This window comes from Papio anubis, chromosome 8, assembly GCF_008728515.1.
Source record: "Papio anubis isolate 15944 chromosome 8, Panubis1.0, whole genome shotgun sequence".
Classification (NCBI taxonomy): Eukaryota; Metazoa; Chordata; class Mammalia; order Primates; family Cercopithecidae; genus Papio; species Papio anubis.
Window position 1 is genome coordinate 36,726,751 of NC_044983.1, and position 24,759 is coordinate 36,751,509.

At 38.3% G+C, this 24,759-nt stretch overlaps 1 protein-coding gene across 10 annotated transcripts in view; it reads right to left on the reverse strand.

The window, feature by feature from the left end:
• Positions 1–24,759, reverse strand: part of NSD3 (nuclear receptor binding SET domain protein 3) — a 110,901-nt gene that overhangs the window by 83,181 nt on the left and 2,961 nt on the right. The window contains exon 1 of one of the 10 annotated variants that reach the window (XM_009212910.4): positions 2,028–2,708. The exons of the other annotated variants lie outside the window; for them this stretch is intronic. The gene's annotated coding sequence lies outside the window, so the exon portion shown is untranslated. Of the gene's footprint in view, positions 1–2,027; positions 2,709–24,759 lie in introns of those variants that run through there. 10 annotated transcript variants of the gene reach the window in all.

A 24,759-nucleotide genomic window follows, 5' to 3' on the forward strand; every position in this document is an offset into this window, starting at 1 on the left:
CAATGGTTTCCTATTGCCCAGAAAAAAGCCATGCACCTAGACTGACAGACCATGTAAGACCCTCCAAACAAAGTCACTAACCTACCTCTTCAACCCCAAGTCATTTTTGTACTCTAGTAATATAAAATAACTGGAAATTTCTGTGCACACCATAATTTCACTCCTCTGTACCTTTACTAATGTTATATCCTATCCATAATACACTCTTTTCCTTTTTTATTTTTTTTGCTTGACTCTTAACCATTTTTTGAGCTCAGAATGTCATTTCCAAGAAGTAGTCACTTAAGCTCTAAGTTAGTCTAAGTAACTTTCCTCTGTGTTCTAAGATATTCTATGCATGCCTCTTAGAATTATTCATAAAACAATCTGTTTATGTGAGTTTTCTAAAGAGCAGGAAGTAATGTTATTCCCATATATGCTCTTGAAACCTAACTCAAAGGCTCAGAGGAGGGGCTCCAATGAATCTTTCAAACTAAACTGCATAAACTTAAAGAAGTTATTTTATATAAATGAAATGCTTCACAGAGCTGCTGTGGGTCTTTGCATGGAGGTAGTAAAAGAATATAAAAGCAGTTACAATCTCCTCAGGTAATATCCTTGGTAAAATGAGACTAACAACTTAGCTCACTTAGATGCCACTGAGATTCTCTTTAGTTCTCGACTGAACTTTCATGAAGGTTTAAAGTTCCAAGAGACTGGAATGAAGTCAAATAAACTTCCAGAGGGAGTGTTAACCCAATCAAAGACCAAGATATATTTAAAAAAAGAAACCCATATGAATATATCTATTTAAAACCTTATTAATGTAGATCCGAAATTCAGAATGTAGAAGCTCTCAAAATGCAATCATCATAGTTGTAGTTAATTGAATCAGTATGGAAATCAATCTATTTACCAAAGCTGTTCTAGTAAACATAATCAATCATATACTATAAAACAAAGTATACTTGATAGATGTACATTAGAATTTTTACAGCTAGAAAAAAATAGTGGAATACACTATGATTTTCACAACACAGAGGAAGAGGGTGGTCTTCCTTTACCCCAGGATAAACAAGGGATCCAGATGTTTCTTTATGTGAACTGTTGCAAGGAATATTTCTCAAGGTTTATGATAAATCCACACTCAATGTGTTTCCATAGTAACAGGAATGGAGTGCATGCAGACAGTCTACAATAACGAACCAAATATGCTGGTTCTTGAAAACCTGGCATGTTTGGCAATTTATGCAGCAAAAATATTATTTAAAAAAAATTTTAAGATACATAATGTTAAAAAACTAGAGTGTTATTTTGTTTTAAAATCAAAAGATTGAAATGCAGTACATAAAGACAAGCTTAAGCATAGATTCTGTGAAGTATAAAGAGAAAGCTATCAAATAATATTCATATACTAATTTCTAACTGAATGATCACTTAATGTTTCAGTGATCCTGTATTTGGATCTTGTCTTTGAAATCAATTTAATATGTACATACACACAAAGTCCCCCTAAAAACATCTTCTGAATGTGACTCACATTTGATCACAGAATATAAAGATCTCTGAGTAACAGGGACAGCATCAAGGGAGATTCTTGTTTTACATTTTTTTCCCCAAATTGACACCAAGAAGAAAATGGCGGGAAAGGAACAGTTAATTTTTTTTTTAACATGCTCCATTATTTTCAGTACATGGGTTTGGTAGGGTGAAACCAGAAACTCTATGAAGAAAAAATGCATAACTATAGGAAGATGCTAAAATCCTCTAACGTCAGTTTTTTAAAAAGACTCCATTCTTTCTGGTTCTGTGTTCTACTAATATTTTAATCTAAGTATAGGATCAGAGTGACCCTTTGACTACAACTTATAAATTCTGGTATTGCCCATTTGGGCTTTCATAATTTAAAAATTTTTAGTAATATAGTAACAAATGTGTATTGTTTTAAAATAATGGAGGTATGTTTTAATGCTATTTATTGTGAAACTGCAGCCCCTCATCCCTTTTTGAAGTAATAATACATATTTTTAAAGGACCCAAACACATACCTTTAAAAATCAGCAAAACCAAACTGCTATGAAGTCTGAACAGAAGCAAAAGTCAATTTCTACTGTCTGGACCGGACACAAATTACATTAAAAATCAATATTCTTCCTTTTCAAGCCATGAGTCCTTTCTAATCACATTTTAACTTCACCCTCACCCTACACGTACACAAGAAAAAGCAGAGATGGGGGTGTGGACTTCTGGAGGAAACAAAAAGTAAAACCCAACCACCTGGTTCTAAGAACTTGACCACACCTCTATGGTACTAAAAAGGAAATGAACAAAAATGTTTATCTTTTATTCACTAAAAGCAGCTACAATCGATAGAATCTAATCTAGCCCTCACTACAGACAAAAGCAATAACCAAATTTGGTACAGTGACTATACAACTCAACATTAACTTTCAAACAAAATGGATCCTGCTTGAAAATGTTTTGTCAAGGAAATAAAAATGAAATTACGAATGCAAGTGATTGTTCCATTTGTCTTTAGATTATTTTATCCTTTGAGGGTAAAATAGATCTATTTCACCCACAAACAAAATACAGTGCTTTTAGTGGCATCCAAGTGTTATACAGTTGGCAGTTACAGTTATCCAAAAAGTTTGAACCACAATAGTAAAATGCAAATTATTTCTGACTAAAATGTGGGCATTTCCTCTCAAACGATTTTTTTTTTTTTTTTTTTTTTGGAGGCAGGGTCTCACTCTGTTACTGAGGCTGGAATGCAGTGGCACAATCACAGCTCATGGCAGCCTCAATTTCCTAGGCTCAGGTGATTCGCCCACCTCAGCCTCCCAAGTAGCTGGGACTATAGGCGTGCGCCACCATGCTGGGCTAATTTTTAAAATTTGTTGTAGAGACAGGGTTTTACCATGTTGCCCAGGTTGGTCTTGAACTCCTGAACTCAAGTAATCCTCCCACTTTGGCTGGGATTACAGCCATGAGCCAGTGTGCCAGTCCAAACAATTTCTTAAATTCCCATGGTAATGCATATACTTGGACTTCTCAGATTCAAAGGCCATTATATATTAATTCTATAAGCACTTAACACATTTTTAGTTCTCCTACAGCTTTTTTAACGAAAACTTGAGGATGTCAAAATTATGAAGTTTGAAAAGACTGCTGGTCAAACTCTGAATCATTTAAAGAAGTTTACTACCATTCTGGTTGAGGCTGACTCTTTCAAAGCTTAAGGCTATGATTTAGGGGAAAACATTTTCCTGTACTACTTTTCAGCAGTTATACTAATGAAACATCAATTCTCCAAATGACACAAAGGGCTTACAGCATTTTAGTATGTAAAACAAATGTTCTATATTAGTAAACCTTATCTGTATATCTTGACTTAAAGGTACTTTCCGTGGTAGCCTTAGAAAGAACTCTAAGCTGCTGACTAATTTCTTGGTTAAACTGGAAAATCTGCTTGCTTAAAAAATAAACAATTTGGGAAAAATACATTCCCTTTATATTTTCACGTAATTTTACTCACTTTCCTCCAATACATGAAGCAAATCATGTCATTTTTGTATAATTACTAACAACATGCATCCAAAACAAAGTAGTCTAGCTCCATCTATATATAATAAACTCAAGATGTATCAACCAAAGTTACCCTTCCAGAACAGGATTTGCTATATGACATTTAGTCATTAAACAACTAAGCAAAAGCATAAGAAGGACCACTCTTTTCAATAAATGAAGGAGAAATAATTTTTTTTTTTTTTTGAGACAGAGTCTCACTCTGTCACCCAGGCTACAGTGCAGCAGTGCGATTTTAGCTCACTGCAAACTCCGCCTCCCAAGTTTGAGTAATTCTCCTGCCTCAGCCTCCTGAGTAGCTGGAATTACAGGCACGCACCACCAAGCCCGGCTAATTTTTGTATTATTAGTAGTGACGGGGTTTCACCACGTTGGCCAGGCTGGTTTCAAACTCCTGACTTCAAGTGATCCACCCGCCTCAGACTCCCAAAGTGCTAGGATTACAGGTGTGAGCCACCACGCCCAGCCTAATTTTGGTATTTTTAACACGGACAGGGTTTCACCGTGTTGGCCAGACTGGTCTCCAACTCCTGGCCTCAAGCAATCTGCCTGCCTTGACCTCCCAAAGTGCTGGGCTTGTAGGCACTGCTCCCAGCCAGAAATAAATTACATTTGACACTTGAACAATAAAAACAAAACAAATAAATATTGGTGATTTTCTCTTCTTCCTCCTCACTGAGATACAGTATTTTTGTCTTTCTTTTTTGGGGTCTCACTATATTGCCCAGGCTGGAGTGCAGTGGCTGTTCATATATGGGATCATAGTGCCCTGAGGCCTTGAACTCCTGGGCTCAAGTGATCCTCATGCCTCAGCCTTCTGAGCAGCTGGGACTAAAGGTGCACACTAATGCACCTGAATTGTCCTATTTTCTTAAATACACAGTAATATTCCTATATAATACCCTGCTAATCTATCAAATTTACTCAATTTAAATAAGAATTAAGCTACATGCCATATAATTCCATTTACATGAAATGTCCAGAAGAGGCAAATCCATATAGACAGAAAGATGATTGGTGATTGCTAGGATTCGGGAGGAGGGAAGGAATGGAGGGTGACTGCTAATGCATACAGGGTCTCTTTTTGGGGTGATGGAATGTTCTGGAATTAGACAGTGGTGATGACTGCACAACCTTGTGAACATACTAAAGATCACTGAATTGTATACTTTAAAAGGGTGAATTTTATGCAACATAAATTACATCTCAACAAAAAAGTGCTCTAAAAAAATCAACAAGGCATTTATGTATGTTTCTCAACAATCAAGTCTCCAATACCTAAAGAATTACTGATTTGTACACATGTTAAATGTGCTTAAAATAAAAACCTTTATTCTTATCATTAAGCTACAGTAATTAAAAGGTGAGGTACTAGAAAAAGATGGACAATGAAACAGAATAAGATCCTAGGCACAGAACCATTCTATGGGAACGTGACATACAACAGAAGCAGCACTGCAGAGTAGCCAGAAAAGGATAGAAGATTCAAAGAATGGTCCTGGGACAACTGCTTATCCATAGAGAAAAAAATTTAGATATTCACCACGTAATGTATCAACCCCAGGTGGATTAAAGAGCTCGTATACACAGTAAAACTTTAAAACTTTTAAGAAAAAACAAAAATATGAACAGGACATCTTTCTGAACTCAGCTTGGGAAATGATTTCTTAAATATATAACAAGTATACAACATAAAGGAAATGATTAATGAAATCAAGGATGTTAATTTTAAAAGCTGTATCACAAAAGACAACACAAGTGGAAAGATAAATTCCCAGACTGGGAGAAGATAGCCGCAACGCATAAATTCAAGCTCAGTTCTACCTTCCAACTTTCTTCTGGATCTGCCCGATTCTTGCTGTGTTCACTGGCTGTGTCTTACCATTTCTCATCTGCATTAGAACAACATCTTCTTAGCTATTCTTCTTACTTCCAACCCTGTCTACCTCCAATCCACCCTCTACAACATTGACAATGCTTAAAAACAAAACCCCAAACCATTTAAATTTAGTAACATTCCATGGCTCCTCATGCCTCAGCATAAAATCCAAAGGCCCTTCATAATGTGGCCCCTGCTTCTTTGTCCGGCCACCTCTCCTGCTGCTTTGGCCTACCCATCTTGCCCTCCACCATCCTAGCTTTTCCTCTCTTATCTCCCACTCAACCTTAAAGATTCTATTCAGAGGTGTGAAAATACTCCAAGAAGCTTTTCCAGAATATCCCCACATACCACACACCCTCTGAAGCCAGAATGCATATTCCCTTCTGCTGGCATGGCATCCTACTATACTCGATCAGAACACTAAACACATTCTACAGGCCATCCTGACATACAGGAAGGGTGTGTGCATAAGTGAATGTGACCTCAAAACATTTGTGTAAGAAAGAATAGTAAAATACTTTATTACAGAAATTCTAGACACCAGCTGCTGTTTAATTGTCCTCTGAATGCTGAGACAAGGTTGTGCTGGGGTTCAAGTGAATACTTCCTTCCCTTCCACTCTGCTGCTGCAGCAATGGGAAGGTGACCAAAAGTTACAGCCAGTTGTCCCCATCCCAACCTACACAGGCTTCTCTAATAAAACAAATATTTATTGAGCACCTATTGACCAGACACTGAGCTAAGCACTAAAGTTATAAGGATGAAAATTCAGACAAGGTCCCTGCAGCCATACAGCTTACATCACCATGTGGAAGAGACGGAGACAGAAAGGCAATAAAAGGAAAGTGCTGGAGATGAGGCTTGGAAATCGCCCTTCATGAGATGCATTTATTCATTTCACACTGAGTGCCTGCATGATGTCAAGTCCTGGGTATCAGAGAACAAATCCTTGTTTTCTGATCCCTACTGACAGAAAGGGACAAGTGTCCTGGATGACAAAGGAAAATATCCAGGGTTGAGAAGCTGGGGGTGTGACGACGGGGCGAGAGGATGCAGGGGACCTCTGGCATTTTTGGCCTAGGAAACAAGTTCTAACCTGCAGTGGAAGAGACAGGGCCCTTCCAAGACCTATAATTATAAAACTACAGTACCTAAAGACTGTCAGCCGTGGCTCAAGCCTGTAATCCCAGCACTTGGGAGGCCGAGGCGGGTGGATCACGGCGGTCAGGAGAGACCATCCTGGCTGCTAACATGGTGAAACCTGCCCTCTACTAAAAATTACAAAAAACTAGCTGGGCAGTGGCGGGTGCCTCAGTCCCAGCTACCGAGGCTGGGAGGCAGGAGGAATGGCGTGAACCTGGGAGGCGGAGCTTGCAGTGAGCCGATCAAGGCCATCACTGCACTCCAGCCTGGGTGTGACACAGTGCAAGACCCCCTGGCCCCAAAAAAAAAAAAAAGACTTCCATTGAGAACCTTCTTGGCTTCTTAGTATCACAGGTTTCAAATGATCTAGATTTTTAGAAGGGCTTTTCTTGATATGTTGCAAAACCAAATTATAAGTATTTAATGAAAGCACACTATAAAATTCCAGGAAATAAAAACAACTTAGATGCCAGAGAATACGGACAGACTGAAAGTTTGAGAACATGAAACTAGTTCATCCTTGAACTCCCAGAGCCAACTATAGTGCCTGGCACATTATCAATAAACAAATCAATCCAAAACAGAGTATTACAGTAAGGCGAGGGGAGGCAGGGGGGGCACAAGATTGGATTAACAATTTAAATAGCTTAATATGTGCTAATACCATTAAGTAACTAGTATTATTGAAATATCACAGGCTGTTTTTTAATGGCATGGATTTTGAACTGAGTGTACAGATTTGTTTTTCCCTTCCTAAGAAAGGCCTCATAAACATAACGTCACTCAGAGGAAAACACAAAAAAATTTTGCCCCAATTATTTTTAAACTTTTAAAAAAGTTTAGTATATATATATTTTTAATTTTAGCAAGTAATCTTTTCATTAGAAAATTTAAATTAGATGCTATTTTATTAAGTGCTCAAAATACAGTGTAAATACATCATCCAAGAGTCACAACTTGATGAGAATTTTTTTCAATAAACTTTAAACATTTACATAACCACATTAAATATGATGTGCTGTACCATGAATCTAATAATAATTCTACAGGCAGATATAAACAATTGACAACATATTGTGATTCATATTTTCCTAAACAGTGGGGATATTATGACATGAAGCTTTGTCTTTTGTATCAGTACACAAAACCTACATTCACTATGAACAGCATAAGATAAACTGTCACAACATCATCACTGTAGAACATAACACATGATGAGAATCTGAAACTCTAATAAAACGACTTCCTTTTTTGTATCATTTATAGACTAATGCAAAACCTGTGCTCAATATAAAATCAATTTATTTTGGAATGTCATGAGATATTTAGGTGTCTTTGAGTAACTTCAGTGCTTAGAGAATTGTCAAATGTGTACTGATAACTGAAGTTCAGATTAATCTTTAGTTTCCAAAGCAAAGTGTAGTAGTGCCTTCAGTCATGGAAAGAAAAACAAAATAAAACTACTTCCGTGCTAACAAAGGTACTGCGTACTTCTACATCTTGCTCACTGCTGTATCCCCGTCCCCTAGTATGTGAGGGAAGAAAGCTGCTAAATGAACATAGGAATGGCAGCAAACACAATGCTGCAATGGAGAGATTATCCTACACTATTCAGGTGGACCCAACATAATCACAAGGATCCTCATCATCCTTTTGGTGGGAAGGATCAGACTCAGAGATTTCAAGACTGCTGACTTTGAAAATGGAGGAAGAGGGCCGGGCATGGTGGCTCATGCTTGTAATCTCAGCACTTTGGGAGGCATAGGCGAGTGGCTCACTTGAGGTCAGGACTTTGAGAGCAGCCTGGCCAACATAGTGAGACTCTACCTCTACTAAAAATACAAAAATTAGCTGGGCATGGTGGCCCGTGCCTGTAGTCCCAGCTACTCTGGAGGCTGAGGCAGGAGAATCACTTGAACCCAGGAGGCAGAGGTTGCCATGAGCTGAGATCACACCTGCACTCTAGCCTGGTTAACAGAGTGAGACTCCGTCGCAAAAAAAAAAAAAGGAAGGAAGCAGCTAGATAAATCAAGGTAACAGTTACTCTCCTACAGCCTCCAGAAGGAACGCAGCTTTGCCGACATCTTGATTTTAGTCCCATGTCAGACACCACGAAATTTAGAAGAATAAATCTGTGTCATTTAAAGCCATTAAGTTTGTTGTAATTTGTTACAGCAGCAACAAGGGATTTTCTGAAAGCCTTTCCACTCACTTGGTTGTCTTCAGTTTCAGGAGCATCCCTATAAACAGAAGGAGGGGAATTCCTAGATTCATTAACCTCAGATTTGGGGTACCTAAAATAGAAATATCACTTAAAAAAGAAGTCTTAGGCTAGGCGCAGTGGCTCACGCCTAAATCCCAGCACTTTGGGAGGCCAAGGTGGGCGAATCACTTAAGGTCAGGAGTTCAAGACCAGCCTGGCCAACCTGGTGAAAGCTCATGTCTACTAAAAATACAAAAAAAAAAAAAAAATTAGCTGGGCGTGGTGGTGCTCATCTGTAGTCCCAGCTACTCGGGAGGCTCAAGTGGGAGGATCGCTTGAACCTGGGAGGTGGAGGCTGCAGTGAGCCAAGATTGTGCCACTGCACTACAGCCTGGGTGACAGAGCAAGACTCTGTCTCAAACAACGACGACGATGACAAAAGAAGTCTTGCCCCATCACAACATAAATAGTTCTATCTATAGATACAGGCATGATGATGTGACCTACAATTTGTCCCAGGACAACCAGGAAAAGCCGTTCAGATTTTAATTGCTGGTAGGGTGTTACTGTCATCTCTCACATAAGCAGAAGAAACAGAAATGATTTCTCCCATTTCACTGGCACAGCTGCCGCAGTTTTCTATGCTCTGGAGTTTACTGTCATTCCAGGGGTAGACCTGATACAAATAACAAAATGGCAGTCAAGCCATTACTATGCATGACATAACAAGATGCTATGGGTCCTTTTACTACTAAAACACCTATTTAAGATTTTCAATTTCTGACAACCAAAATATCTGGGCTACATTGAATTTTGTGGCTGATTTTCATAAAAATATATAGGGAGAAAGAAAACTTGTAGTAATAAAGACAGCACTATAGTAAGAATCATTTTTTAAAGTCTTGTTAATTTAAACACGTAATAGTCACAGTTTTAAGAAAAGTCCCTCATAGCCATCACGAAGAATTATATTAATCCAACATTTTTTTCTAAAGAATAACCACTAAGTGGAAATATATTTTGTAAAGATAAAAAATGTGCAAGTTTCCTAAATAAACAGAGTTTCGGCCGGGTACAGTGGCTCACGCCTGTAATCCCAGCACTTTGGGAGGCCGAGACTGGCGGATCACGAGGTCAGGAGATCGAGACCATCCTGGCTAACACGGTGAAACTCCGTCTCTACTAAAAATACAAAAAAATTAGCCGGGCGTAGTGGTGCGCGCCTGTAGTCCCAGCTACTCGGGAGGCTGAGGCAGGAGAATGGTGTGAACCCAGAGGCGGAGCTTGCAGTGAGCCGAGATCGCCCCATCGCATTCCAGCCTGGGTGACAGAGCAAGACTTCGTCTCAAAAAAAAAATTAATTAATTAAAAATAAACAGACTTTCATTCACATTTTAAAACACTACTCAAGAACAAGCATAGGAATAGCTGAGTAAAAACAAAACCCATCACACATTTATCATGTTGGCTTTCAAAAATTAGGAATTAAATCACCTTATTTACTATAAGAGAATGTTTGATCTCTACTCACAGATAACACAAACCAGCGTCAGCCAAGTGCTGCTTATATCAAAGTGCCTATGTCTGCTACAAAGTGATGTTCATTCATGGATCATAAGTCAAAAAACACACTGGAATATTAGGAGTTGGCAGACCTCCTCTCCATTCCACCAATGGCATACAAATGACTTTTAGTAAATCCCATAACCTCTGTTTTCCCAAATACATGAGACTGACTAGTCAAAAACTGACCACGGAAATATTTTCTCACGTTTGTTTCCATTTTCTAGCTCTATAAGGCGGATAGAATTTATTTAGTATATATCATATGTCTGGACAAAAGTTTTATTTTTAATTGAGTTCCTAGAGAAAAATTTCTATACAAAATTAATCAGCTTGAATCACCCACACCAACACTGCCAAGATAAGCAAAAGCTGAGTCTCACCTTGCCTATTCCTAGATTCCAAGTGCTATGTTATGCACCTTTCTCCTTGTAGAGTCCTACTTTTGTTCTGTCTGTTATGTGGTCCATTACTGAACACCAACTATGTACCAGACCCTGTTCTAGGTCTTGGGAAATCCAAAGAAATAAGATTCTAGTCTCATGGAGCTAAAATAAACAAGGAAATTTCAGACAGTGATATGCTACTATAAAACAGGGTAATACAATAAAGGGACGGGGGGCTGGATTCTTTTCTTTAGAGACGGAGTCTTGCTCCGTCACCCAAGCTGGAGTACACTGGCACGATCTCAGTTCACTGTAACCTCTGCCTCCCAGGTTCAAGCGATTCTCCTGCCTCAGCCTCCAGAGTAGCTGCAATTACAGGTGCCCGCCATCATACCCAGCTAATTTTTGTATTTTTAGTAGATACGGGGTTTCCCCATGTTGGCCAGGCTAGTCTCGAACTCCTGACCTCAAGTGATCCACCTGCCTTGGTCTCCCAAAGTGCTGGGATTACAGGCGTGAGCCACCACACCCGTTTATATTTTTATTTAAAAAAAACTAATGAAGGCCGGGCGCGGTGGCTCACGCTTGTAATCCCAGCACTTTGGGAGGCCGAGGCAGGTGGATCATCTGAGGTCGGGAGTTCAAGACCAGCCTGACCAACATGGAGAAACCCCGTCTCTACTAAAAATACAAAATTAGCCAGGGTGGTGCCACATGCCTGTAATCCCAGCTACTCGGGAGGCTGAGGCAGGAGAATCGCTTGAACCCGGGAGGTGGAGGTTGCGGTGAGCCGAGATCACGCCATTGCACTCCAGCCTGGGCAAAAAGAGTGAAACTCTGTCTCAAAAAAAAAAAAACCAAAAAACCAAAAAAACAAAAAAACTAATTAAACCAAAACCAGGAATCAGTCATAATAGAGAGGCTTGAAAAAGACAAGGAAAAAGATGATCATCAGGTAATATCTTTTATTTCCTTTGAAGTTCACTCTGTTTCAGAGGCTTCTGAGTTATGGCTATAGCAAAAAGATTTAAATTATGGTTTACTCAAGTATTCCATGTAGTATAAAGTTTAAATCTTAAATGTTACGTAAACATAACTGGTCCAAAATATACTGAAATGGAACTCTCAGGAGGCTGAGGCATGAGAATCATTTGAACCTGGGAGGTGAAGGTTGCAGTGGGCCAAGATCACACCTCTGCACTCCAGTCTGGGTGATAGTGTGAGACTCTATCTCAAAAAAAAAAAAAAAAAAAAAAAATACTGAAATGAAAGCACTGCATTATGTATTTAAATCATTTGGTTGGTTGGCAATCTGTAGTCTGCTAATAATTGCATTGATTAAAAGACTTTTAAAATATTCCAGCTTTCAACTTCCAAACAATATTATTGATAAATTATAGTTATCTTTCTTTCCCATGAAGAATGTATTTACCATCTAACATAGCAGGCACACTAGAAAAATGAGATTTTAATGTGTCTAGCCCACAAAAACACACAAATATAGTAATCACAAGGCAAAAAATGTACAATCACGTCCACATCTACCTAATTTTTTTTTTTTTTTTTTTTTGAGAAGGAGTCTCGTTCTGTCGCCAGGTTGGAGTGCAATGGCGCAATCTCGCTCACTGCAACCTCTGCTATCCAGGTTCAAGCGATTCTCTGCCTCAGCCTCGCAAGTAGCTGGGATTACAGACGCCCGCCACCACACCGGCTAATTTTTGTATTTTTAGTAAAGATGGGGTTTCACCATGTTAGCCAGGATGGTCTTGATCTCTTCACTTCATGATCCACCCACCTCAGCCTCCCAAAGTGCTGGGATTACAGGTGTGAGCCACCGCGCCCGGGCTATATCTACTTAATTCTTTCCCTTCACTAAGAATAGCTAATTCTGGGCTAACCACGTGTAGCTATTTAAATTTAAACAGGTTAAAATTAAATTACATTAACAATTTAGTTCCTCAGTTACACTGGCCATATTTCAAGCATTCAACATCAACATGTGGCTAAGGTTACCATATTGGTCAGTGCAGATAAAGAGTATTTCCATCATCACAGAAAATTCTATTAGACAGTGCTGATCTACATTATTTTTCAAATTTTACCTTAACAAAAATATCCTTTAAAAGCGTATAAAAAATAAGATTAATTATAAATTTTTAAAGAAATCTGTTAATATTACTGTGATGATAGAAGTCACATAAGAGGAAGTTCAGCAAATAGATCTCTATGGCAGAGTAAGACAAACTCAGATATCTAGGGACAAGCAAAATGTCCACAAAGTAGAAGGATGTACTCTAACATTGGTCTTAGAGTCACGAGACTTGAATTTTAGTTCTGCTTCTACCTCTAACTTAGCTGCATAAATTCTGAGGACAGACAATATCTTTGGGTTTTCATTTAACATCATAAGAAAGGTTGGATCAGGTGATCCACATATATAAAATGACCACAAAAAATGGGAAAATGAGCTGTGATTCCTCCTAGTTATCAATAAATAAGGGTAGCACTTGAGTTTTCATTCTAACAAGAATATATATGTGGTTAAAATACTAACTTTTGGCCAGGTGTGGTGGCTCATGCCTGTAATCCCAGCACTTTGGGCGGCCAAGGCAGGCGGACCTGAGGTCAGAAGTTCAAGACCAGCCTGGCCAACATGGTGAAACCCCGTCTCTGCTAAAAATACAAAAATTAGCTGGGTGTGGTAGTGGGTGCCTGTGGTCCCAGCTACTAGGGAGGCTGAGGCAGGAGAATCACTTGAACCCAGGAGGTGGTGGTTGTGGTGAGCCGAGATTGTGCCACTGCACTCCAGCCTGGGTTGGACTAAGTTATTAAGTTTATCTTTTTTATTTTGGGACTCTGTCTCAAAATAAATAAGTAAATAAATAAATAAACAACTTTAAATCTTATCTACCACCTTAACAATATTTAAGATGACCATTATTTGCAATATCAAACAATTATATGAAATTCACAGCCAATACACTTAGCTACATAAATAGGATTTTAGGGAGTAAAATCAGCATGGCCACCATAATTCTCTTTACAAAATCCTAGTATGGAATTAAGGCGTGTTAGAGAAGTATGTTTTCTTTTAACTTTTCTGAGTTTAAACTACTAATAGAGCAAAACATCTTCTTTTTTTTTTTTTTTTTTGAGACAGAGTTTTACTCTTGTTGCCCAGGCTGGAGTGCAGTGGCATGATCTTGGCTCACTGCAACCTCCGCCTCCAGGGTTCAAGTGATTCTCCTGCCTCAGCCTCCCAAGTAGCTGGGATTATAGGCATGTACCACCACACCCATCTAAAAGGGGTTACACCATGTTAGTCAGGCTGGTCTCGAACTCCTGACCTCAGGTGATCCACTCGCCTCAGCCTCCCAAAGTGTTGGGATTACAGGTGTGAGTCACTGCGCCAGGCAGCAAATTATCTGTAAAGAATAACTGTGCTACTCCACAATCTGTTTAACTCTAGGGTGGTCACCTCAAATATTTTCTGAAATGTGTTCACTTTAAATTTTCCACTAAAAATTTAGAGAAGGATGTTTACAGAAGGATGATGGTTAAAGACATTAAAATATCCTGAATTAGGAAGTGACCTGAATGAAGTAGAACTTAGTTAATAAAATATAAAAAAGAAAACAACAAAAAAGTATTTCACTTAACCATAAACTCTGTCACTAAATTCAATCATACGGTTTTCACTTGACTATGATTCCATTAAGTTATACAACATTTTAGGTTGCTTTGTAGTTCATATTTTTTTCCTGACTAAACCACATTACTATTGAACTGCCTTTCACCAATACAAAGCCTACTAGTAAAACACCCTGTTTCCCTTATCTATCTAGTTTAACCTCAACTATCTTCACTTTGTTGTTGACCACACCCGGCAACAACAGACGTGGTATTACCACTTGAAGGAAATTACATTATTTTCCAATCCTTTACAGCAAGGGTAGTTGCTCACAATGAAAATTACTACAAACAACTTTCATCAGTCATCTTGTTCCATTCACTATGAACTCTAGTAAACTAACAAATTCATCCACATATTTTCCTACCTACTTCCTGGACAAACTTTTAAATTATGGTAAAATGGTTTGAGATTGGTTCTTAAAATTTTGCAAGCATTCAAATTTACTTTCTTTTACCTTGTATTTTCCATTCCCCACAAAAAGGCAAAATAGAATGTATGCCAAAGATGATATGTAGTTTTTAGAGCACTAAGCAATTTATTGTATCTAAAATAATAATTTACTAAGTATATCTTTTCTATAAAGACCAGTGTGGGTTTTGTTTGTTTATCACTTTAGTATTTTAGGTTCAACTGTACTCAACATGCAGTTTTCAAAATAAGCAATAAAAGTTAGAAAATTCAGAATTTCATACTATATATCCAAATTTCACGTCACCTATTTGTTTAATCAGAACACCAAGCTTTAGTGAAGCTTTAGCCATCATGAAGTTGTAATAACAACAATGGAAGTAAAATTGGACTGGAAAGTTAACTTCATGTTCAAATTTGAACCAGCACGAATTCTCTTACCAATATAACCTAGGCAAAGATTCTCTTCAGGTATTAGTTGAGGTTCAACTTTTAACTTCTATGAAAGTGAGTTTAGGCCAATTGAGTTCATTTCTTCTTCCATTAAACATGTGACTAAAGACTAGTTCATTTTGTGTACATTATTATTCTTCTACTTAAAAAGTTATTCATTATCAACTATATATCTGGTACAGTTCTACACGCAGTCTAGTACTTCTAATTTGAATCCCTGTAACTCCAAGAATAATTTTCATTTGCACTTTTAGAGATAAGAACAGTGATCTTCAGTGGTAAAGTGAAGTGGGGATAGGAACTCAGACCTCCTTGACTCTTGCCCTATACTTCACTGCCCTCCCAGTTTTTTGTTTTTTGTTTTTTTTTTTTTTTTGAGATGGAATCTCACTCTGTCACCCAGGCTGGAGTGCAGTGGTACAATCTCAGCTCACTGCAACCTCTGCCTTCTGGGTTCAAGTGATTCTCTTGCCTCAGCCTCCCGAGTAGCTGGGACTACAGGCGAGCGCCATAACACTGGCTAATTTTTGTATTTTTAGTTTCACCATGTTGACCAGGGTGGTCTCAAACTCCTGACCTCAAGTGATACACCCACCCGGCCTCCCAAGGTGCTGGGATTACAGGTGTGAGCCACCACGCCTAGCTAACCCACCCAGTTTTTAAGAAATGTTTTGTTAAATAGCTTAAGCAAATAAAACAAAAGAACAACTTTCAGGGGTGAAGGTCAGTTAGAACAAAGCAAACGTCTCTTAATAAAAAGAAAGCCATATTTTCTATAAGGTGATAAGTTTGCTACAGCTAACTGTATAGGTAACACTTTCCACAGATGTTTTCTAAAATAAAGTGTTTCTAAATCAAATCTGAATTTTTAAAAAAACATTTTAAACCATACACAATACTCTCTCAATAAAGACATTCTCACTGTCCAGGAGAATAATTTTATAATTCAAAAAATATACCTCATATTTTGTTTCATCAGCTTAAACTTCATATGTCAGGCTTTCTTAAAATGGGACGTAGGAGCATCATCTTTTCATGGAGGACTTTCTAAAATGTCACTCAAATGCATATAAAGTATATGTCACACAAGCTGTTGTGTTCCTGTATACTGTACTACACTTTAGATGTTACGAATAAATGCTATTTTTAAAACAAAACTTTATAATATTGCTGGGTTTAAACTGGTTCAAACCTTTCTGGAAATGTTCTAAAACTGATTGTGGTGACGGTTATACAACCCTGTGAACATACTAAAAGCCACTGCATTCTATACTTTAAATGGATGAATTTTATGGTATGTGAATTATATCTCAATAAAACTGTTATTTTAAAAAATCTTTCAAGAGAACAGTTTGGAAATATGTATCAAAAGCTTTCAAAATGTTTATATCTTTTAAGTAATTTTACTTCTAGGAATTTATTGTAATGAAATAATCAGCCATATAATTTTTTTAATGTATAAGGATGTCCATCAACTTACAATGTCCCCAAATTGCAAACTGCCTAAAAGACCCTCAACACAGAATGGTAAACAGGTAATAGCACACCTGTACATTGAAATTCTATATCAATTTTTAAAATCACAAACATATTTATTTCATAATGTATTAAATAACAAAACATGTTACAAAATAATATGGATGCACAATTCCAATTATGTAAAAAAATACATACGAAAAAGTATTGGAGGGATATACAACAAAATATTAATAGTAGTTACTGCTAGCTAATAGAATTTTAAATAATTTTAATTTTCTTTATACCTTCTGGTTTTCAATTTCTCAGCAATAAACAATCCTTACATAAATGTTATTTTAAAACTAGTCACTTTGGAGAAGTTCAAGTTTTTCATTAAAAAATAAAAACTAACAGGTGGTAATGACACAGAAACTATGAGGTGAATAAAAGCATATTAACTCTACTGCATACACAAAGCCAAACTACCTAATTTATCTTTTTAAAAATATCAAATTATATTTACTTTCACATCTAGGAAAACTCAACATACATGTTCCTTTCAAGATTTAAAATCGCTATCACCCATGCAAGGGAAAAATTAGCAAGAAATATATTTAATCTTCAGTGGGAGTAAAAAAGAAAAACATGCTATTGCACTACAGAAAAGAATTCAAGGATACAATAAAGCAAAGCAAGAAGTTTCTCACCACAATCTAATATGAAATACTGTATTCTGATGCATTTGAATCTTGCAGAGATCATACAAAAGGAGACCGCTTGGAGTGACAAAATTATAATAACCAAATAAAGGCTTTAATTTATAAAAATGCCTTTCTCAAAGTTCACACTGCAGAGTTGTACGCAAATAGACCGTATTCAGCAGGTACTCAGAGGGAAAAAAGCATTCAAATTTTTCTGCTATCCTAATCCTCAAAAATCAACACTCAACCTTTCCAAATACCTAAGAAAATATTCTTGAAGGCCAGGAAAGCATAATGCAGTTTCTCCAGCTTCGAAAGAAATTTGGTTCTCTTGGCCAAATTACAGAAAAGTTAAAACTCAAGAAGTACCAAGGATGAAGGGTCAAACATAGATTGTCATCACTGATTACTTCTCAGGTTAATACTTTTTGAATGGTTCCAATACTGCGAAAGCAAGAGTGTCAAACTCGATTTTGTTAAATAAGATAGTTAATCTAAGAAATTAACAATATAGACAAATCGACATTTTCTAAGTAAGTAATTTTAGAGTTTGCATGTTAATTTAAAACCTAATCATTGAATCTTACCAAAAAGTGCAACAGAGATGAACTCTAAATAAACACTTTGTATAAAACAGCACTTTCTTAGAGGATTCAGTATTATTTTTTGTTATTCATCGGTAAGGAACTAAGATTTCAAATCACTAAACACTGATAATAAATGTTAGAAAGCTACCTTAAAAACATTGTTCAGATACCCCTTCTGGCAATAACAATTAAAAACTAGCTATTCAGTTTTTATATTCGTTGAACTTGCATTGTTATGAATTCTTCAGGTTCTTTTTTATTTTATTTTATTTTATTTTTGAGACAGTTTCGCTCTTTCGTCCAGGCTGGAGTGAAGTGGCGCAATCTCGGCTCACGGCAACCTCCGCCTCCCGGGTTCAAGCGATTCTCCTGGATCAGTCTCCCAAGCAGCTGGGATTATAGATGCCCACCACGCCCGGCTAATTTTTGTAGTTTTAGTAGAGATGCGGTTTCGCCATGTTGGCCAGGCTGGTCTCCAACACCTCACCTTAGGTGATCCGCCCGCCTCGGCCTCCCAGACTGCTGGGATTACAGGCGTAAGCCACCGCGCCTGGTTCACGCCCGGCCAATATGGCAAAACCGCGTCTCTACTACTACAAAAATTAGCTGGGTGTGGTGGCGGGCGCCTGTAGTCCCTGCTACTCAGAAGGCTGACGCAGGAGAATCGCTTGAACCCGGGAGGCGGAGGTTGCAGTGAGCCCAGACTGCGCCACTGGACTCCAGCCTGGGCAACAGAGCAAGACTCTGTCTCAAAAAAAAAGAAAGAAAGAAAAAAAGAAAAAAGAAAAACCCAAGGACATCAATACATTTTTGTCCCTAATGTCCAACTACCACCAAAGCAATACCAGCTAAACCAATGAGGTTGTCTCTGCAGCTTTTCTTAAAGGACTTATTACCTGGGTGATAGTTACCGGATGTTCACTTCCTTTTTTTCCCTAAGACGGAGAGTCTTGCTTTGTCGCTCAGGCTGGAGTGCAGTGGCGCAATCTCAGCTCACTACAACCTCCGCCTCCCTGGTTCAAGTGATTCTCCTGCCTCAGCCTTCCGAGTAGCTGGGATTACAGGCGTGTGCCACCACGCCTAGCTAATTTTTGTATTTTCACTTTCTAATTATTTGTTTATACTGTACATTCAAGTTTTATATGCTTTTTTATATTTCACATTTCATAATGTAAAAGGCTTTAAAATGCCTATTTCTTAAAGTTTTTGTTTGTTTTTTACATACAGCTTTCTTAAGCCTCCACAGCTAAGAGAAATTAGATAACATAAGATTAAATAGACACAATATTGTCTTGGCTATGGTCCAAATGCTACTAGGCGTATCTCCATATGATCTTCTTAATCTCAAATCAATTTGATAAACTAATTTTTTTAACCTATGAAATCCCAATAAGCTACCCATTCTTAAATTTAAAATGCCTCCCCATAAGGATCACTTGAGGCCAAGTGTTCAAGGTCAGTCAGGCAACAAAGGGAGACTCCATCTCTACAAAAAAATTTTTTAAAAATAGCTAGGGAGACCAGCACAGTGGCTCATGCCTGTAATCCCAACACTTTGGGAGGACAAGGTGGGAAGATTGGTTGAGCCCAGGAGCTCAAGACCAGCCTGGGCAACTTGGTGAAACCCTGTCTCTACAAAAAAAGAAAAACAAAATTAGCTGGGAGTGGTAGCACATGCCTGTAGTCCCAGCTACTCAGGAGGCTGAGGTGGGAGGATCACCTGAGCCTGCGAAGTTGAGTCTGCAGTGAGCCATGATAGTACCACTGCACTCCAGCCTAGGTGGTAGAGTTAAGACCCTGTCAAAAAAAAAAAAAAAAAAAAAATTAGCTGCGCAGGGTGGCACATGTGTGTAGTCATAGCTATTCCAGAGGCTGAGGCCAGGAGAACTGCTTGATCCAAGGAGTTCAAGACTGCAGTGAGCTAGGATCATGTCACTACACTCCAGCCTGGACAAGAGAGCAAGACCCTGTCTCTAAAAATAAAAAAAATAAAAATAAACCTCCTATATATCTTAGGATAACTTATACCAAAATAAGAAAAAGCGCATCTGTAGTAGAAAAATACTTGTTACTTAATATTTAATTATCTATTGGAATGTGGATAATATAAGCTATGAAGAAAAATCAGGACACACACACTCTTAATTTTTTTTTTTAAGTAATCATACAGAGCCAGGTGCAGTGGCACCTGCCTGTAGTCCTAGCTACTAGAGAAGCTGAGACATGAAGACTGCTTGAGCCCAAGAAGGAACCCAGGAGGCGGAGCTTGCAGTGGGCCGAGATCACGCCCCTGCACTCCAGCCTGGGCAACAGAGGGAGGCTCCATCTCGGAAAAAAATAAAAATAATAAATAAATAACAATTATTGTGCTTTCTAACTTTACATTTTAAAAAAGTCAAGTTATTCTGTGGGAATTCTACCAAACACCTCAGAAGATGCCAAATAAATGTAAGGTATTATTCATGTTTTATCTTTCCATGCTACACATGGCTAAAACTGAAACAGTACGAATATTAACAATTTTCATTTTCCTAGTTACTCTCTTTAAGTAGCCCTAAACATAGATGGAAAAAAGAACCTAGTAATAAAATATTAGAAGGGGGAAAAAGTTATCACTGTGTATCAGTTAATGACAATAAAGATCCACATCTAAAAAAACAAGCTAAGAATACTTTTTCAAAGAACTTTTATAATTCAAAATCTTATCAAAAAAGTTGTGCTTTAGGAGTAACAACACATCCATGTAGTAAAAACTGAACATTCTCTAAGTCCACAAAATTTTAAATATACCTTTGCCTTCTTTTCATGTTACACAGTGCAGGTACAACATACTACAGAAGTGTTTAAAGTCTTTACTACATATTTACTAAGAACAACAGTAAAAATGAAAACGAAACTGTAAGCTTTTTAAAAAAGGTTAGGTAATGTTAGTATAAGCAATTTCTTAAATTTGTCTGTTAATATTTATAAAAATATAAATCTTATTTATAACTTATAAATATAATTTATAAAAAGATTGGCCTGCAGAAATAAAGTTCACCATTCATTTAAAAACTCAAATGCTGGACGTGTTAATTAACAAATAAATGAATTATCTTAGTTGCTTTTTCAAAAAATAATAGACTGCTTTTTTAAAAAAAAAAAAGTAAAACTAAAAACAGAACTGCATTGAAAAACAGATTTTATGGACAGATGCCAAGTTCTAAGCATTTTTAAAGCTTTAACTATTTTAATTTCTTAAGTGTCTACAACAGACAAGATTATCTTTTTGTTTTAAAAGATCCCAACGAATAAGTAACCATTTTCTTCTTGATAGAAAAAAAAAAAAAAATTTAAATAAAGTAATCAACAGTGCCTGCTAAGATTTTTAACTTGTTTTCAAATAGGGATTTTTAGCTCACTTTAAAATTTTTACCAATGTCTGTATTTTTTTTCCAGGTCCTTTTCTAAGATCATGATGGACCTCTAATTTTTTTCATTTCATAGCTCTTATTTTATTGATAATTTTATTCAAACAGGAAAAAGTCCACTAAAATCCACTTCATACAAAAACACACACTTCAAGATAACTTGGACACAATTCATTTTTGCATGTAAAAATATTTTGTGCATATATGTTCACAACATGGTGAATAAAATATGAAAAAATACAAGATCTTTCCTCACTGCAGCTTACTCCCCTTTAACTCATTATACTAAATATACTTAACCTTAAGTTTGCCCCGTCACCTTGAGCTTTCATAGGTAGCTCTAATTCTTTCTTTTCTTTCTTTCTTTTTTTTTGAGAAGTTTTGCTGTTATTGCCCAGGCTGCAGTGAAATGGCGTGACCTCAGCTCACTGCAACCTCTGCCTCCCGGTTCAAGCGATTCTCCTGCTTCAGCCTCCAGAGTAGCTGGGATTACAGGCGCACACCACCGGGCCCAGCTAATTTTTTGTATTTTTTAGTAGAGATAGGGTTTCACCATGTTGGCCTGGCTGGTCTTGAACTCCTGACCTCAGGTGATCCACCCGCCTTGGCCCCCCAAAGTGCTGGGGTTACAGGGTGAGCCACTGCCCCCCGCCAGGCAGCTCCAACACTTTTATAGTAAGGAAGTAATAGGTTGTGCTATAAAGAACCAAGTAATGGGTTTGTCACAAAAGCCCCAGACTTCACTTCCATAGGCCTCAGTTTTCTCTCTTGTAAAATAAAGTAATTGTACTAGCTTCCATTTAACAGGCTATTAGGAACTTAATTCACGACCAACTATTATTTACTTATAATAGCAAAACCTGCTAACAAACTAAATGTTAATGTTTTAAACAATGGAATACTTATAAGACCCTTTAAAAAAAAAAAAAAAAAAAAGCTGTGGATCCATATGTACTAATTTTTATGGTTCTTGTTTTTTGTTTTGTTTTGTTTTTGAGACGGAGTCTCGCTTTGTCTACCAGGCTGGAATGCAGTGGTACAATCTCAGCTCAGTGCAACCTCCGCCTCCTGGGTTCAAGTGATTGGCCCGTCTCAGCCTCCCAAGTAGCCAGGATTACAGGCAAGCACCACCATGCCCGGCTAATTTTTGTATTTTTAGTAGAGACGGGGGTTTCACCATGCTGGCCAGACTGGTCTCAAACTCCTGACCTCAAGTGATCCTCCCGCCTCAGCCTCCCAAAGTGCAGGGATTACAGACGTGAGCCACCACCATGCCCGGCCTTGTTTTGTTTTTGAGACAGAATCTCGCTCTGTCATTCAGGCTAGAGTGCAGTGGCGCAATCTCAGCTTACTGCAGCTTCCCCCTCGGGGTTCAGGCAATTCTCCCATCTCAGCCTCCCGAGTAGCTGGGATTACAGGTGCCGCCACCACACCTGGCTAATTTTTGTATTTTTAGTAGAGATGGGTGTTTCACCATGTTGGCCAGGCTGGTCTCAAACTCCTGACCTCAAGCGATCCGCCCGCCTCAGCCTCCCTCCCAAAGTGCTGGGATTACAGGCGTGAGCCACTGCGCCCGAGGCACTAATTTAAAAAGATGTCCCAGATAGGCTGCTAAAACGAAAAAGTGGGCGGGTGCGGTGGCTCACGCTTGTAACCCCAGCACTTTGGGAGGCCGAGGCAGGCAGATTAACTGAGGTCAGGAGTTTGAGGCCAGCCTGGCCAAAATGGTGAAACCTCGTCTCTACTAAAAATACAGAAATTAGCGGGCATGGTGGTGCATGCCTGTAATCCCAGCTACTCAGGAGACTGAGGCAGGAGAACCGCTTGAACCGGGAGGCGGAGGTTGCAGTGAGCCACGATTGCGCCACTGCCCTCCAACCTGGGCAACAACAGCGAAACTCTGTCTCGAAAAACAAACAAATAAAAAAACAAAAAAGCAAAATGCAGATAGTATGACCCATTTGTAAATATTTTAAGAGAAATATACACATACATGCATAGAAGTTTTCTAGAAGGACATACAAGAAAATTCAAGTGGTTATCAGTGGAGAATGAAGAATGCTAACTTTATTTTTTTTAATTCTCAGCCTTCTATGATATGTGAATACGTGAATAACTTTTTTTTTTTTTTTTTGAGACACTGCAACCTGGGCAACAAGAGCGAAACTCTGTCTCAAAAAAAATAAATAAGTAAAATAAAAAATAAAAAACTCCATCTTGGCCAGGCGTGGTGGCTCATGCCTGTAATTCCAGCACTTTGGGAGGCCGAGGCCGGCAGATGACAAGGTCAGGACTTTGAGACCAGCCTGGCCAACATGGTGAAACCCTGTCTCTACTAAAAAATATATAAAAATTGGCCAGGCGCGGTGGCTCACGCCTGTAATCCCAGGACTTTAGGAGGCCAAGGCGGGCGGATCACAAGGTCAGGAGATTGACACCATCCTGGTTAACACGGTGAACTCCGTCTCTACTAAAAAATACAAAAAATTAGCGGGGCGTGGTGGCAGGAGCCTGCAGTCCCAGCTACCTGGGAGGCTGAGGCAGGAGAATGGCGTGAACCCGGGAGGCGGAGCTTGCAGTGGGCCAAGATTATGGCACTGCACTCCAGCCTGGGCTACAGAGCAAGACTCCGTCTCAAAAAAAAAAAAAAAAAAAAAAAAAAATTAGGCGGGCATGGTGATGTGCGCCTGTAATCCCAGCTACTTGGGAGGTTAAGGCAGGATAATCACTTGAACCTGGGAGGCGGAGGTTGCAGTGAACCAAGATCGCACCATTGCACTCCAGCCTGGACAACAAGAGTGAGACTCCCTCGCTCAAAAAAAAAAAGTACTGACTTCATAAAACTGTTAGGAGGAGAAAAGGAAATCATGCATGTCAGACACTCAGCATAGCACAGTGTGAGAACAACTGTGAGCAGCTATTAGTGGATTATGAATATTATTATAAATTCCAGAAACTGCTGTCATTGGAATCAGATTTGACAGTTCACTCAACAATCATCAATCTCCAAGACAATCAGTTTCCTTTATCCAAAACTCATTCAATCTGATCAGTATAAGAGAGGGCATTTGTTAATTTAAGGGTTAGAAAAATAAAAAAGCTATCATAGGTAACAGGTGGGCTGATGGACATATTAATTGGTTTTAAGTGTTATTTAACAAGAGTAGGCTTCTTCGTATATGAATACCTGTGCAAGGAACCAGGATACTTACCACAGCTGGGCAGGAACCCTGATCTTTAAAGGATGCTGAATACATAAAAATAAACTTTTTCTTTTTTTTTTTTTTTTGAAGAATGAAAGCTT